We start from the raw sequence: 15,934 nt of genomic DNA, 5'->3' as shown, positions 1-15,934 counted from the left end.
TGTTGAGATGAGGGAGTGTGATGAGATGATGGAGTGAAATGAGTGATGAGGTGATGGGTTGAGGAGTGTGATGATGTGATAGGCAGAAGGTTGGGAAGTGATGAAAGTTGGAGGGTGTCATGAAAGGTCTACGTGGAGGTTGGTTAGGTGTGAGGTGAATGATGAAGTTCTGAGTTGTGAGATGAGTGATGAGGTAATGGAGTGGGGAGTGTGATGATGCGATGTATGCTGAGACGATTGAGTGGGGATTGTAATGGAATGATGGAGTGATGAGATGATGGAGGGAGGAGTGTGATGAGATGATGGAGTGAAATAAGTGATAAGGGGATAGAGTGCAGAGTGTGATGAGATTATGGAGTGAGATATCTTATAAGGTGAGGAGTGAGATGAGGTGATGGAGTGAGGAGTGTGATGGTGTGTTGTATGGTGAGATGGTGAATTGGGCATTGTGGTGGAATGTTGGAGTGAGGAGTGTGATGGGCAGAGGGTTGTGAAGTGATGAAGGTTGGAGGGAGTCATAGAAGGTCTATGTGGAGGTTGGTTGGGTGTGATGTGGATGATGAAGGTTGGAGGGAGTAGTCTATGTGGAGGTTGGGTGTGAGGGAGATGATGAAGGTTGGAGGGAGTAGTAGAAGGTCTATGTGGAGGTTGGTTGGGTGTGATGTGGATGATGAAGGTTGGAGGGAGTAGTAGAAGGTCTATGTGGAGGTTGGGTTGGTTGGGTGTGAGGTGGATGATGAAGGTTGGAGGAAGTGGTAGAAGGTCTATGTGGAGGTTGGTTGGGGGTGAGGTGGATGATGAAGGTTGGAGGGAGTAGTAGAAGGTCTATGTGGAGGTTGGTGTGGTGTGAGGTGGATGATGAAGGTTGGAGGGAGTGGTAGAAGGTCTATGTGGAGGTTGGTTGGGTGTGAGGTGGATGATGAAGGTTGGAGGGAGTGGTAGAAGGTCTATGTGGAGGTTGGTTGGGGGTGAGGTGGATGATGAAGGTTGGAGGGAGTGGTAGAAGGTCTATGTGGAGGTTGGTTGGGTGTGAGGTGGATGGTGAAGGTTGGAGGGAGTGGTAGAAGGTCTATGTGGAGGTTGGTTGGGGTTGAGGTGGATGATGAAGGTTGGAGGGAGTGGTAGAAGGTCTATGTGGAGGTTGGTTGGGTGTGAGGTGGATGATGAAGGTTGGAGGGAATGGTAGAAGGTCTATGTGGAGGTTGGTTTGGTGTGAGGTGGATGATGAAGGTTGGAGGGAGTGGTAGAAGGTCTATGTGGAGGTTGGTTGGGTGTGAAGGGGATGATGAAGGTTGGAGGGAGTAGTAGAAGGTCTATGTGGAGGTTGGTTGGGTGTGAGGTGGATAATGAAGGTTGGAGGGAGTAGTAGAAGGTCTATGTGGAGGTTGGTTGGGTGTGAGGTGGATGATGAAGGTTGGAGGGAGTGGTAGAAGGTCTATGTGGAGGTTGGTTGGGTGTGAGGTGGATGATGAAGGTTGGAGGGAGTAGTAGAAGGTCTATGTGGAGGTTGGTTGGGTGTGAGGTGGATGATGAAGGTTGGAGGGAGTAGTAGAAGGTCTATGTGGAGGTTGGTTGGGTGTGAGGTGGATGATGAAGGTTGGAGGGAGTAGTAGAAGGTCTATGTGGAGGTTGGTTGGGGGTGAGGGGGATGGTGAAGGTTGGAGTGAGTCGTTGTAGGTCTATGTGGAGGTTGGTTGGGTGTGAGGGGGATGATGAAGGTTGGAGGGAGTGGTAGAAGGTCTATGTGGAGGTTGGTTGGGTGTGAGGTGGATGATGAAGGTTGGAGGGAGTAGTAGAAGGTCTATGTGGAGGTTGGTTGGGTGTGAGGTGGATGATGAAGGTTGGAGGGAGTGGTAGAAGGTCTATGTGGAGGTTGGTTGGGTGCGAGGGGGATGATGAAGGTTGGAGGGAGTAGTAGAAGGTCTATGTGGAGGTTGGTTGGGGGTGAGGTGGATGATGAAGGTTGGAGGGAGTAGTAGAAGGTCTATGTGGAGGTTGGTTGGGTGTGAGGTGGATGATGAAGGTTGGAGGGAGTAGTAGAAGGTCTATGTGGAGGTTGGTTGGGTGTGAGGGGGATGATGAAGGTTGGAGGGAGTAGTAGAAGGTCTATGTGGAGGTTGGGTTGGTTGGGTGTGAGGGGGATGATGAAGGTTGGAGGGAGTAGTAGAAGGTCTATGTGGAGGTTGGTTGGGTGTGAGGTGGATGATGAAGGTTGGAGGGAGTAGTAGAAGGTCTATGTGGAGGTTGGTTGGGTGTGAGGTGGATGATGAAGGTTGGAGGGAGTGGTAGAAGGTCTATGTGGAGGTTGGTTGGGTGTGAGGTGGATGATGAAGGTTGGAGGGAGTGGTAGAAGGTCTATGTGGAGGTTGGTTGGGTGTGAGGTGGATGATGAAGGTTGGAGGGAGTAGTAGAAGGTCTATGTGGAGGTTGGTTGGGTGTGAGGTGGATGATGAAGGTTGGAGGGAGTAGTAGAAGGTCTATGTGGAGGTTGGGTTGGTTGGGTGTGAGTGGGATGATGAAGGTTGGAGGGAGAAGTAGAAGGTCTATGTGGAGGTTGGTTGGGTGTGAGGTGGATGATGAAGGTTGGAGGGAGTCGTAGAAGGTCTATGTGGAGGTTAGGTGTGAGGGAGATGATGAAGGTTGGAGGGAGTAGTAGAAGGTCTATGTGGATGTTGGGTTGGGTGTGAGGTGGATGATGAAGGTTGGAGGCAGTAGTCTATGTGGAGGTTGGGTGTGAGGTGGATGATGAAGGTTGGAGGGAGTAGTCTATGTGGAGGTTGGGTGTGAGGGAGATGATGAAGGTTGGAGGGAGTCATAGAAGGTCTATGTGGAGGTTGGTTGGGTGTGAGGTGGATGATGAAGGTTGAAGGGAGTAGTAGAAGGTCTATGTGGAGGTTGGTTGGGTGTGAGGTGGATGATGAAGGTTGGAGGGAGTCATAGAAAGTCTTTGTGGAGGTTGGTTGGGTGTGAGGTGGATGATGAAGGTTGGAGGGAGTAGTAGAAGGTCTATGTGGAGGTTGGTTGGGTGTGAGGTGGATGATGAAGGTTGGAGGGAGTAGTAGAAGGTCTATGTGGAGGTTGGTTGGGTGTGAGGTGGATGATGAAGGTTGGAGGGAGTCATAGAAGGTCTATGTGGAGGTTGGTTGGGTGCGAGGTGGATGATGAAGGTTGGAGGGAGTAGTAGAAGGTCTATGTGGAGGTTGGGTTGGTTGGGTGTGAGTGGGATGATGAAGGTTGGAGGGAGAAGTAGAAGGTCTATGTGGAGGTTGGTTGTGTGTGAGGTGGATGATGAAGGTTGGAGGGAGTCGTAGAAGGTCTATGTGGAGGTTGGGTGTGAGGGAGATGATGAAGGTTGGAGGGAGTAGTAGAAGGTCTATGTGGATGTTGGGTTGGGTGTGAGGTGGATGATGAAGGTTGGAGGCAGTAGTCTATGTGGAGGTTGGGTGTGAGGTGGATGATGAAGGTTGGAGGGAGTAGTCTATGTGGAGGTTGGGTGTGAGGGAGATGATGAAGGTTGGAGGGAGTCATAGAAGGTCTATGTGGAGGTTGGTTGGGTGTGAGGTGGATGATGAAGGTTGAAGGGAGTAGTAGAAGGTCTATGTGGAGGTTGGTTGGGTGTGAGGTGGATGATGAAGGTTGGAGGGAGTCATAGAATGTCTTTGTGGAGGTTGGTTGGGTGTGAGGTGGATGATGAAGGTTGGAGGGAGTAGTAGAAGGTCTATGTGGAGGTTGGTTGGGTGTGAGGTGGATGATGAAGGTTGGAGGGAGTAGTAGAAGGTCTATGTGGAGGTTGGTTGGATGTGAGGTGGATGATGAAGGTTGGAGGGAGTCATAGAAGGTCTATGTGGAGGTTGGTTGGGTGTGAGGTGGATGATGAAGGTTGGAGGGAGTGGTAGAAGGTCTATGTGGAGGTTGGTTGGGTGTGAGGGAGATGATGAAGGTTGGAGGGAGTAGTAGAAGGTCTATGTGGAGGTTGGTTGGGTGTGAGGTGGATGATGAAGGTTGGAGGGAGTAGTAGAAGGTCTATGTGGAGGTTGGTTGGGTGTGAGGGGGATGATGAAGGTTGGAGGGAGTAGTAGAAGGTCTATGTGGAGGTTGGTTGGGTGTGAGGTGGATGATGAAGGTTGGAGGGAGTAGTAGAAGGTCTATGTGGAGGTTGGTTGGGTGTGAGGTGGATGATGAAGGTTGGAGGGAGTAGTAGAAGGTCTATGTGGAGGTTGGGTGTGAGGGAGATGATGAAGGTTGGAGGGAGTAGTAGAAGGTCTATGTGGAGGTTGGTTGGGTGTGAGGTGGATGATGAAGGTTGGAGGGAGTAGTAGAAGGTCTATGTGGAGGTTGGTTGGGTGTGAGGGAGATGATGAAGGTTGGAGGGAGTAGTAGAAGGTCTATGTGGAGGTTGGTTGGGTGTGAGGGGGATGATGAAGGTTGGAGGGAGTAGTAGAAAGTCTATGTGGAGGTTGGTTGGGTGTGAGGTGGATGATGAAGGTTGGAGGGAGTAGTAGAAGGTCTATGTGGAGGTTGGTTGGATGTGAGGTGGATGATGAAGGTTGGAGGGAGTAGTAGAAGGTCTATGTGGAGGTTGGTTGGGTGTGAGGTGGATGATGAAGGTTGGAGGGAGTAGTAGAAGGTCTATGTGGAGGTAGGTTGGGTGTGAGGTGGATGATGAAGGTTGGAGGGAGTAGTAGAAGGTCTATGTGGAGGTTGGTTGGGTGTGAGGTGGATGATGAAGGTTGGAGGGAGTAGTAGAAGGTCTATGTGGAGGTTGGGTGTGAGAGAGTTGATGAAGGTTGGAGGGAGTAGTAGAAGGTCTATGTGGAGGTTGGTTGGGTGTGAGGTGGATGATGAAGGTTGGAGGGAGTAGTAGAAGGTCTATGTGGAGGTTGGTTGGGTGTGAGGTGGATGATGAAGGTTGGAGGGAGTAGTAGAAGGTCTATGTGGAGGTTGGTTGGGTGTGAGGTGGATGATGAAGGTTGGAGGGAGTAGTAGAAGGTCTATGTGGAGGTTGGTTGGGTGTGAGGTGGATGATGAAGGTTGGAGGGAGTAGTAGAAGGTCTATGTGGAGGTTGGTTGGGTGTGAGGTGGATGATGAAGGTTGGAGGGAGTAGTAGAAGGTCTATGTGGAGGTTGGTTGGGTGTGAGGTGGATGATGAAGGTTGGAGGGAGTAGTAGAAGGTCTATGTGGAGGTTGGTTGGGTGTGAGGTGGATGATGAAGGTTGGAGGGAGTAGTAGAAGGTCTATGTGGAGGTTGGTTGGGTGTGAGGTGGATGATGAAGGTTGGAGGGAGTAGTAGAAGGTCTATGTGGAGGTTGGTTGGGTGTGAGGGAGATGATGAAGGTTGGAGGGAGTAGTAGAAGGTCTATGTGGAGGTTGGTTGGGTGTGAGGGGGATGATGAAGGTTGGAGGGAGTAGTAGAAGGTCTATGTGGAGGTTGGTTGGGTGTGAGGTGGATGATGAAGGTTGGAGGGAGTAGTAGAAGGTCTATGTGGAGGTTGGTTGGGTGTGAGGGGGATGATGAAGGTTGGAGGGAGTAGTAGAAGGTCTATGTGGAGGTTGGTTGGGTGTGAGGTGGATGATGAAGGTTGGAGGGAGTAGTAGAAGGTCTATGTGGAGGTTGGTTGGGTGTGAGGTGGATGATGAAGGTTGGAGGGAGTAGTAGAAGGTCTATGTGGAGGTTGGGTGTGAGGGAGATGATGAAGGTTGGAGGGAGTAGTAGAAGGTCTATGTGGAGGTTGGTTGGGTGTGAGGTGGATGATGAAGGTTGGAGGGAGTAGTAGAAGGTCTATGTGGAGGTTGGTTGGGTGTGAGGGAGATGATGAAGGTTGGAGGGAGTAGTAGAAGGTCTATGTGGAGGTTGGTTGGGTGTGAGGGGGATGATGAAGGTTGGAGGGAGTAGTAGAAAGTCTATGTGGAGGTTGGTTGGGTGTGAGGTGGATGATGAAGGTTGGAGGGAGTAGTAGAAGGTCTATGTGGAGGTTGGTTGGATGTGAGGTGGATGATGAAGGTTGGAGGGAGTAGTAGAAGGTCTATGTGGAGGTTGGTTGGGTGTGAGGTGGATGATGAAGGTTGGAGGGAGTAGTAGAAGGTCTATGTGGAGGTAGGTTGGGTGTGAGGTGGATGATGAAGGTTGGAGGGAGTAGTAGAAGGTCTATGTGGAGGTTGGTTGGGTGTGAGGTGGATGATGAAGGTTGGAGGGAGTAGTAGAAGGTCTATGTGGAGGTTGGGTGTGAGGGAGTTGATGAAGGTTGGAGGGAGTAGTAGAAGGTCTATGTGGAGGTTGGTTGGGTGTGAGGTGGATGATGAAGGTTGGAGGGAGTAGTAGAAGGTCTATGTGGAGGTTGGTTGGGTGTGAGGTGGATGATGAAGGTTGGAGGGAGTAGTAGAAGGTCTATGTGGAGGTTGGTTGGGTGTGAGGTGGATGATGAAGGTTGGAGGGAGTAGTAGAAGGTCTATGTGGAGGTTGGTTGGGTGTGAGGTGGATGATGAAGGTTGGAGGGAGTAGTAGAAGGTCTATGTGGAGGTTGGTTGGGTGTGAGGTGGATGATGAAGGTTGGAGGGAGTAGTAGAAGGTCTATGTGGAGGTTGGTTGGGTGTGAGGTGGATGATGAAGGTTGGAGGGAGTAGTAGAAGGTCTATGTGGAGGTTGGTTGGGTGTGAGGTGGATGATGAAGGTTGGAGGGAGTAGTAGAAGGTCTATGTGGAGGTTGGTTGGGTGTGAGGTGGATGATGAAGGTTGGAGGGAGTGGTAGAAGGTCTATGTGGAGGTTGGTTGGGTGTGAGGGAGATGATGAAGGTTGGAGGGAGTAGTAGAAGGTCTATGTGGAGGTTGGTTGGGTGTGAGGTGGATGATGAAGGTTGGAGGGAGTAGTAGAAGGTCTATGTGGAGATTGGTTGGGTGTGAGGTGGATGATGAAGGTTGGAGGGAGTAGTAGAAGGTCTATGTGGAGGTTGGTTGGGTGTGAGGTGGATGATGAAGGTTGGAGGGAGTAGTAGAAGGTCTATGTGGAGGTTGGGTGTGAGGTGGATGATGAAGGTTGGAGGGAGTGGTAGAAGGTCTATGTGGAGGTTGGTTGGGTGTGAGGGAGATGATGAAGGTTGGAGGGAGTAGTAGAAGGTCTATGTGGAGGTTGGTTGGGTGTGAGGTGGATGATGAAGGTTGGAGGGAGTAGTAGAAGGTCTATGTGGAGGTTGGTTGGGTGTGAGGTGGATGATGAAGGTTGGAGGGAGTAGTAGAAGGTTTATGTGGAGGTTGGTTGGGTGTGAGTTGGATGATGAAGGTTGGAGGGAGTAGTAGAAGGTCTATGTGGAGGTTGGTTGGGTGTGAGGTGGATGATGAAGGTTGGAGGGAGTGGTAGAAGGTCTATGTGGATGTTGGGTTGGGTGTGAGGTGGATGATGAAGTTTGGAGGGAGTAGTAGAAGGTCTGTGTGGAGGTTGGTTGGGTGTGAGGTGGATGATGAAGGTTGGAGGGAGTAGTAGAAGGTCTATGTGGAGGTTGGTTTGGTGTGAGGTGGATGATGAAGGTTGGAGGGAGTGGTAGAAGGTCTATGTGGAGGTTGGTTGGGTGTGAGGTGGATGATGAAGGTTGGAGGGAGTAGTAGAAGGTCTATGTGGAGGTTGGTTGGGTGTGAGGTGGATGATGAAGGTTGGAGGGAGTAGTAGAAGGTTTATGTGGAGGTTGGTTGGGTGTGAGGTGGATGATGAAGGTTGGAGGGAGTAGTAGAAGGTCTATGTGGAGGTTGGTTGGGTGTGAGGTGGATGATGAAGGTTGGAGGGAGTGGTAGAAGGTCTATGTGGAGGTTGGTTGGGTGTGAGGGAGATGATGAAGGTTAGAGGGAGTAGTAGAAGGTCTATGTGGAGGTTGGTTGGGTGTGAGGTGGATGATGAAGGTTGGAGGGAGTAGTAGAAGGTCTATGTGGAGGTTGGTTGGGTGTGAGGTGGATGATGAAGGTTGGAGGGAGTAGTAGAAGGTTTATGTGGAGGTTGGTTGGGTGTGAGGTGGATGATGAAGGTTGGAGGGAGTAGTAGAAGGTCTATGTGGAGGTTGGTTGGGTGTGAGGTGGATGATGAAGGTTGGAGGGAGTAGTAGAAGGTCTGTGTGGAGGTTGGTTGGGTGTGAGGTGGATGATGAAGGTTGGAGGGAGTAGTAGAAGGTCTATGTGGAGGTTGGTTTGGTGTGAGGTGGATGATGAAGGTTGGAGGGAGTGGTAGAAGGTCTATGTGGAGGTTGGTTGGGTGTGAGGGAGATGATGAAGGTTGGAGGGAGTAGTAGAAGGTCTATGTGGAAGTTGGTTGGGTGTGAGGGGGATGATGAAGGTTGGAGGGAGTAGTAGAAGGTCTATGTGGAGGTTGGTTGGGTGTGAGGTGGATGATGAAGGTTGGAGGGAGTAGTAGAAGGTCCATGTGGAGGTTGGTTGGGTGTGAGGGGGATGATGAAGGTTGGAGGGAGTAGTAGAAGGTTTATGTGGAGGTTGGTTGGGTGTGAGGTGGATGATGAAGGTTGGAGGGAGTAGTAGAAGGTCTATGTGGAGGTTGGTTGGGTGTGAGGTGGATGATGAAGGTTGGAGGGAGTAGTAGAAGGTCCATGTGGAGGTTGGTTGGGTGTGAGGGGGATGATGAAGGTTGGAGGGAGTAGTAGAAGGTCTATGTGGAGGTTGGTTGGGTGTGAGGTGGATGATGAAGGTTGGAGGGAGTAGTAGAAGGTCTATGTGGAGGTTGGTTGGGTGTGAGGTGGATGATGAAGGTTGGAGGGAGTAGTAGAAGGTCCATGTGGAGGTTGGTTGGGTGTGAGGGGGATGATGAAGGTTGGAGGGAGTAGTAGAAGGTCTATGTGGAGGTTGGTTGGGTGTGAGGTGGATGATGAAGGTTGGAGGGAGTAGTAGAAGGTCCATGTGGAGGTTGGTTGGGTGTGAGGGGGATGATGAAGGTTGGAGGGAGTAGTAGAAGGTCTATGTGGAGGTTGGTTGGGTGTGAGGTGGATGATGAAGGTTGGAGGGAGTAGTAGAAGGTCTATGTGGAGGTTGGTTGGGTGTGAGGTGGATGATGAAGGTTGGAGGGAGTAGTAGAAGGTTTATGTGGAGGTTGGTTGGGTGTGAGGTGGATGATGAAGGTTGGAGGGAGTAGTAGAAGGTCTATGTGGAGGTTGGTTGGGTGTGAGGTGGATGATGAAGGTTGGAGGGAGTGGTAGAAGGTCTATGTGGAGGTTGGTTGGGTGTGAGGGAGATGATGAAGGTTAGAGGGAGTAGTAGAAGGTCTATGTGGAGGTTGGTTGGGTGTGAGGTGGATGATGAAGGTTGGAGGGAGTAGTAGAAGGTTTATGTGGAGGTTGGTTGGGTGTGAGGTGGATGATGAAGGTTGGAGGGAGTAGTAGAAGGTCTATGTGTAGGTTGGTTGGGTGTGAGGTGGATGATGAAGGTTGGAGGGAGTAGTCTATGTGGAGGTTGGTTGGGTGTGAGGTGGATGATGAAGGTTGGAGGGAGTAGTAGAAGGTCTATGTGGAGGTTGGTTGGGTGTGAGGTGGATGATGAAGGTTGGAGGGAGTAGTAGAAGGTTTATGTGGAGGTTGGTTGGGTGTGAGGTGGATGATGAAGGTTGGAGGGAGTAGTAGAAGGTCTGTGTGGAGGTTGGTTGGGTGTGAGGTGGATAATGAAGGTTGGAGGGAGTGGTAGAAGGTCTATGTGGATGTTGGGTTGGGTGTGATGAGGTGGATGATGAAGTCCTGGGCGTTGTGTAGATGAGGTCACCTCTGTCCGTCAGTTGGTGGCCTCGTTCCTCGTCTATCTGTCAGTCAGTTGGCGGCCTCGTTCCTCGTCTATTGCCCTTCTAATGATAGATATCCAATCAGCGGTGGCCTCCACACACGGCAGACGATCGGTGGGGGATATTTAGTAGGTGAGGTCAGACAGCGATGAAACCTGAACTCCGATATAACGCGGTGACTTCGCGTTTTATCCACTTATGGAAAGATAAATGATTGTAAAGCGATCTGCGGCCTTCACTGACAGCATGACTGATGTCTTCATTAGCAGCGAGTCTTCTGATAACTGTCATCTGATACAGAGACATTCCTTCTACCAAACCTCCAGGAATTTTAATCAAGACAATGCCGGGAGAGGGCTGGGAGCAGCGGGGAGCGTCCAACGCCAGGCCTGAGCTCTCTCCTGGAGGAGGGATGCTGGGGTGCGATTATTGAACGGGGCAGATACTCTGCAGAGGGGAAATCTGCTTTGATCTGCAGGTCATTCCTCACTGGATGTCCAGATATTATCTATGGAGAGCGGCTCCTCCGCTCCCTCCAGATGCTGGATCTGGTCTGCAGGCTCTGAGATCTGCTGGAGGAGAAGAGGACCGGCCACATGGGGGATGGGGGGATGGCGGCAGGACGGGGCCTGGAATTACACCTCTATTAGATAGAAATTTACAACATGGCCGCCAAGGTGAGATCACGCTGGATATTTTCTGTCACCCGAAATCAAATATTTACATAAAAAACTTCCAGATAACAGAAGAACCTGAACCATGTGTGTTCACAAATGTCTGACACAGATCAGCCCCTGATCCAAAGCTACAATGTACAGTCTGATCACTGGGGGAGGGGAGATTGGGGAAATGTATCCTTCTACAAAGTTACAATATACAGACTTATCACTGGGGGAGGGGAGACTGAGGAAATGACTCCTCCTGCCTGCAGCAGACTGATGACATCATTCCAGCCTAGGCAGAGTCACTGACTGGAGCTCAAGGATGACTTTTTATCAGTAAAAGGTGAAGTGATTCTGAAGTATTGACCATTCCTCCAGAAGCACATTTGTGAGGTCATGCACTGATGTTGGATGAGAAGGCCTGGCTCTCAGTCTACTCTTTAATTCATTCCAAAGGTATTCTATGGTGTTGAGGACTCTGTGCAGGTCAGTCATGTTCCTCCACCCCAAACTCACTCATCCATGTATTTATGGACCTTGCTTTGTGCACTGGTGTGCAGTCATGTTGGAACAGGGAGGGGCCATCCCCAAACTCCTCCCACAAAGTTGGGAGCATGAAATTGTCCAAAATGTCTTGGTTTGCTGACACCTTAAGTGTTCCCTTCACTGGAACTAAGGGGCCAAGCCCAACCCCTGAAAAACACCCCCACACCATAATCCCCCCTCCCCCACACCATAATCCCCCCTCCTCCACACCATAATCCCCCCTCCACCAAATGATTTGGACCAGTGCACAAAGCAAGGTCCATAAAGACATGGATGAGGGAGTTTGGGGTGGAGGAACCTGACTGGCCTGTACAGAGTCCTGACCTCAACCCCATAGAACACCTTTGGGATGAATTCAAGCGGAGACTGTAAGCCAGGCCTTCTCATCCAACATCAGTGCCTGACCTCACAAAAGTGCTTCTGGAAGAATGGTCAAACACTCCCATAGACACTCCTAAACCTTGTGGACAGCCTTCCCAGAAGAGTTGAAGCTGTTATAGCTTGAACCCTATGGACTAAGACTGGGATGCCATTCAAGTTCAGGCGTCCCAATACTTTTGGCGTCCCAATACTTTTGGCAGTGTATTCCTATATAGGACTTTGTATACATTGTGGCGAAGGCGAAAATTCTTCTGTGTGTAACAAATAAAAACTCTTTATGCCGATCTGTAAGATGGTAAAAAGCAGGATTCTGGTCACCAGTGGGAGGAGTCAGGGTTGGGGACAGAGGTCCATGTAACATGTCCGATACGCTGGATCCCCCCATCACCATGGTTGGTGGAAAAGCACCACCAGGCCGCACATTCTGCCATCTGGGATGAAATAACGATGTTAGACACAGGGGGATGTCTTGGATGTCCATGTAACATGGCCGACACACTGGACCTTCCCATCGCCATGTTTGATTGATGAACACCAGGCTCTGCTCTCCGCCATCTTGGATAAGATAGGGATTATGGTCACCAGTGGGGAGATGTCCATGTAAAATGGCCGACACGCTGGACCTTCCCATCGCCATGTTTGGTTGACGAACGCCAGGCTCTGCTCTCCGCCATCTTGGATAAGATAGGGATTACGGTCACCAGTGGGGAGATGTCCATGTAACATGGCCGACACGCTGGACCTTCCCATCGCCATGTTTGGTTGACGAACGCCAGGCTCTGCTCTCCGCCATCTTGGATAAGATAGGGATTACGGTCACCAGTGGGGAGATGTCCATGTAACATGGCCAATACACTGGACCTTCCCACTGCCATGTTTGGTTGATGAACACCAGGCTCTGCTCTCCGCCATCTTGGATAAGATAGGGATTATGGTTGCCAGTGGGGAGATGTCCATGTAACATGGCCGACATGCTGGACCTTCCCATCGCCATGTTTGGTTGATGAACGCCAGGCCGCACTCTCCGCCATCTTGGATAAGATAGGGATTATGGTCACCAGTGGGGAGATGTCCATGTAACATGGCCGACATGCTGGACCGTCCCATTGCTATATTTGGTTGATGAACGCCAGGCCGCACTCTCCGCCATCTGACAGACAATACCCCGGGACTCTCCGGGAGATCGTCCTCTTCACATGAAACAGAATCGGGTGTTTTACAGAGTGCGTGCAATAGAAAGCAGAGGACGGGCGGAGGTGGAGGGGCTGCTCTGCGGTGACTGAACTCTGGCTGAACCGATGGGCTTGGCAAGCTTCAGACGGGGCTCCATTTGATGAAGCATTAGAGGCAGAATCTGAGAAGCTGACATGGAGCAGACAGCAGGCCATGATATCTTATTTTCCTGAGCCTTCCTGACACAAATTCTGCTCCACTTACCCCGCCGCCGAAGCCATAAACTCCCTTCTTCTACTCTGGCTTTAATTAACTCCGTCCTGACTGGCAGGAGCAGACCGGCCCGTGTACACGACATGGGCTCACCTCCGCCATTCGCATCCCGGACAGTGAGGATCGCGCCTCTGATTTCCTGAATAATTCCAGAACCTTCTATTCTTCCGCAAAGTGTTTTATTCACAGGCAAAAAAGTCCATTTTGTATTTGCTGTCGCTTTAAATTTTTTCTTGGACTGTAATTTTATTTTTTACATTTATTTTTTTATTCTTTATTTTAAATTTTGAAGATTACATACAGGAGATGCAGCCAGGCAAACAGCAGGTCACGTGTAAAGGAATATAACATAATAGTGCAACGCAATACGTAACAATATCGCCAATCCAACACAAAAATAGCAATGATCACAATCCCTAAACAATTCCAAAAACTCCAAATAGTGCAAACAAAAACTCCATACAGTGCAAGCAAAAACTCCATACAGTGCAAGCAAATATTCCATACAGTGCAAGCAAATCTCCATACAGTGCAAGCAAAATCTCCATACAGTGCAAGCAAAAATTCCATACAGTGCAAACAAATATTCCATACAGTGCAAGCAAAACTCCATATAGTGCAAGCAAATATTCCATATAGTGCAAGCAAATATTCCATACAGTGCAAGCAAAACTCCATACAGTGCAAGCAAAACTCCATATAGTGCAAGCAAAAACTCCATATAGTGCAAGCAAAAACTCCATACAGTGCAAGCAAAACTCCATACAGTGCAAGCAAATATTCCATACAGTGCAAGCAAAAACTCCATACAGTGCAAGCAAAACTCCATACAGTGCAAGCAAAATCTCCATACAGTGCAAGCAAAATCTCCATACAGTGCAAGCAAAAACTCCATATAGTGCAAGCAAAATCTCCATACAGTGCAAGCAAAATCTCCATACAGTGCAAGCAAATATTCCATATAGTGCAAGCAAATATTCCATACAGTGCAAGCAAAACTCCATACAGTGCAAGCAAAAACTCCATACAGTGCAAGCAAAACTCCATACAGTGCAAGCAAATATTCCATACAGTGCAAACAAATATTCCATACAGTGCAAGCAAAAACTCCATATAGTGCAAGCAAAAACTCCATACAGTGCAAGCAAATATTCCATACAGTGCAAGCAAAAACTCCATATAGTGCAAGCAAAATCTCCATACAGTGCAAGCAAAATCTCCATACAGTGCAAGCAAAAATTCCATATAGGGCAAGCAAAAACTCCATACAGTGCAAGCAAATATTTCATACAGTGCAAGCAAAACTCCATATAGTGCAAGCAAAAACTCCATACAGTGCAAGCAAAACTCCATATAGTGCAAGCAAAATCTCCATATAGTGCAAGCAAAACTCCATACACTGCAAGCAAAAACTCCATACAGTGCAAGCAAATATTCCATACAGTGCAAGCAAATATTCCATACAGTGCAAGCAAAAACTCCATACAGTGCAAGCAAATATTCCATACACTGCAAGCAAAAACTCCATATAGTGCAAGCAAAATCTCCATACAGTGCAAGCAAAACTCCATATAGTGCAAGCAAAACTCCATATAGTGCAAGCAAAACTCCATACACTGCAAGCAAAAACTCCATACAGTGCAAGCAAAACTCCATACAGTGCAAGCAAAAATTCCATATAGGGCAAGCAAAAACTCCATACAGTGCAAGCAAATATTCCATACAGTGCAAGCAAATATTCCATACAGTGCAAGCAAAAACTCCATATAGTGCAAGCAAAATCTCCATACAGTGCAAGCAAAAATTCCATATAGGGCAAGCAAAAACTCCATACAGTGCAAGCAAATATTTCATACAGTGCAAGCAAAACTCCATATAGTGCAAGCAAAATCTCCATATAGTGCAAGCAAAACTCCATACACTGCAAGCAAAAACTCCATACAGTGCAAGCAAAACTCCATACAGTGCAAGCAAAATCTCCATACAGTGCAAGCAAATATTCCATACAGTGCAAGCAAAAACTCCATACAGTGCAAGCAAATATTCCATACAGTGCAAGCAAAAACTCCATATAGTGCAAGCAAAAACTCCATACAGTGCAAGCAAATATTCCATACAGTGCAAGCAAAACTCCATATAGTGCAAGCAAAACTCCATATAGTGCAAGCAAAAACTCCATACAGTGCAAGCAAAATCTCCATATAGTGCAAGCAAAACTCCATACACTGCAAGCAAAAACTCCATATAGTGCAAGCAAAAACTCCATACAGTGCAAGCAAATATTCCATACAGTGCAAGCAAATATTCCATACAGTGCAAGCAAAAACTCCATACAGTGCAAGCAAAACTCCATACAGTGCAAGCAAAAACTCCATACAGTGCAAGCAAATATTCCATACAGTGCAAGCAAATCTCCATACAGTGCAAGCAAAACTCCATATAGTGCAAGCAAAACTATTTTTTTCCCACAAACAGAGATTTCTTTTGGCTTTATTTGATCATCTCTGCGTTTTTTATTTTTTGCGCTATAAACAAAAAAAAAGCAACAATTCTGAAAAAAAACAAAAATATTTTTCTTTCTGCTGTAAAACATCCAATAAAAAATCTTACAAAATCAAATTTTTTCATCAGTTTATTCCAATTTGTATTTTGCTCCATATATTTGATAAATAAAATCCCAATAGCTGTGAATTGATTGGTTGTGCAAAATTTATCGCGTCTACGAACTATGGGAAAGATTTATGGAATTTTTATTTATTTATTTATTTTGTTTCTGGTAATGGCGGCGATCAGCGACTCATAGTGGGACTGCGACATTGCGGCAGACAAAGTGACGCTTTTTCTCGAACCAGTGACACCAATACAGTAATCAGTGCTAAAAATATGCACTGTCACTGTACTAATGACACTGACAGGGAAGGTTTAACACGAGGGGCGATCAAAGGATTAAATGTGCGCCTAGGGAGTGCTTGCTAACTGTGTGGGGGAGGAGCTTGTGCTGTGGGAAGACAGAGATCCGTGTTCCTGCTTAGCAGAGACACAGGAAATCTATCTTCCCTTGTCACAGAATGATGATCTGCCTCTCTCCCATAGAGAGACCCCCATTCTGTCAGGAACGATCGGCGGGTCCCAAGGGACATTGT

The sequence above is a fragment of the Pelophylax lessonae genome (assembly GCF_965119305.1).
Source record: "Pelophylax lessonae genome assembly, chromosome: 6".
Lineage (NCBI taxonomy): Eukaryota > Metazoa > Chordata > Amphibia > Anura > Ranidae > Pelophylax > Pelophylax lessonae.
The sequence above is the reverse complement of the archived record's forward strand: the minus strand, read 5'-3'. Positions refer to the sequence as shown.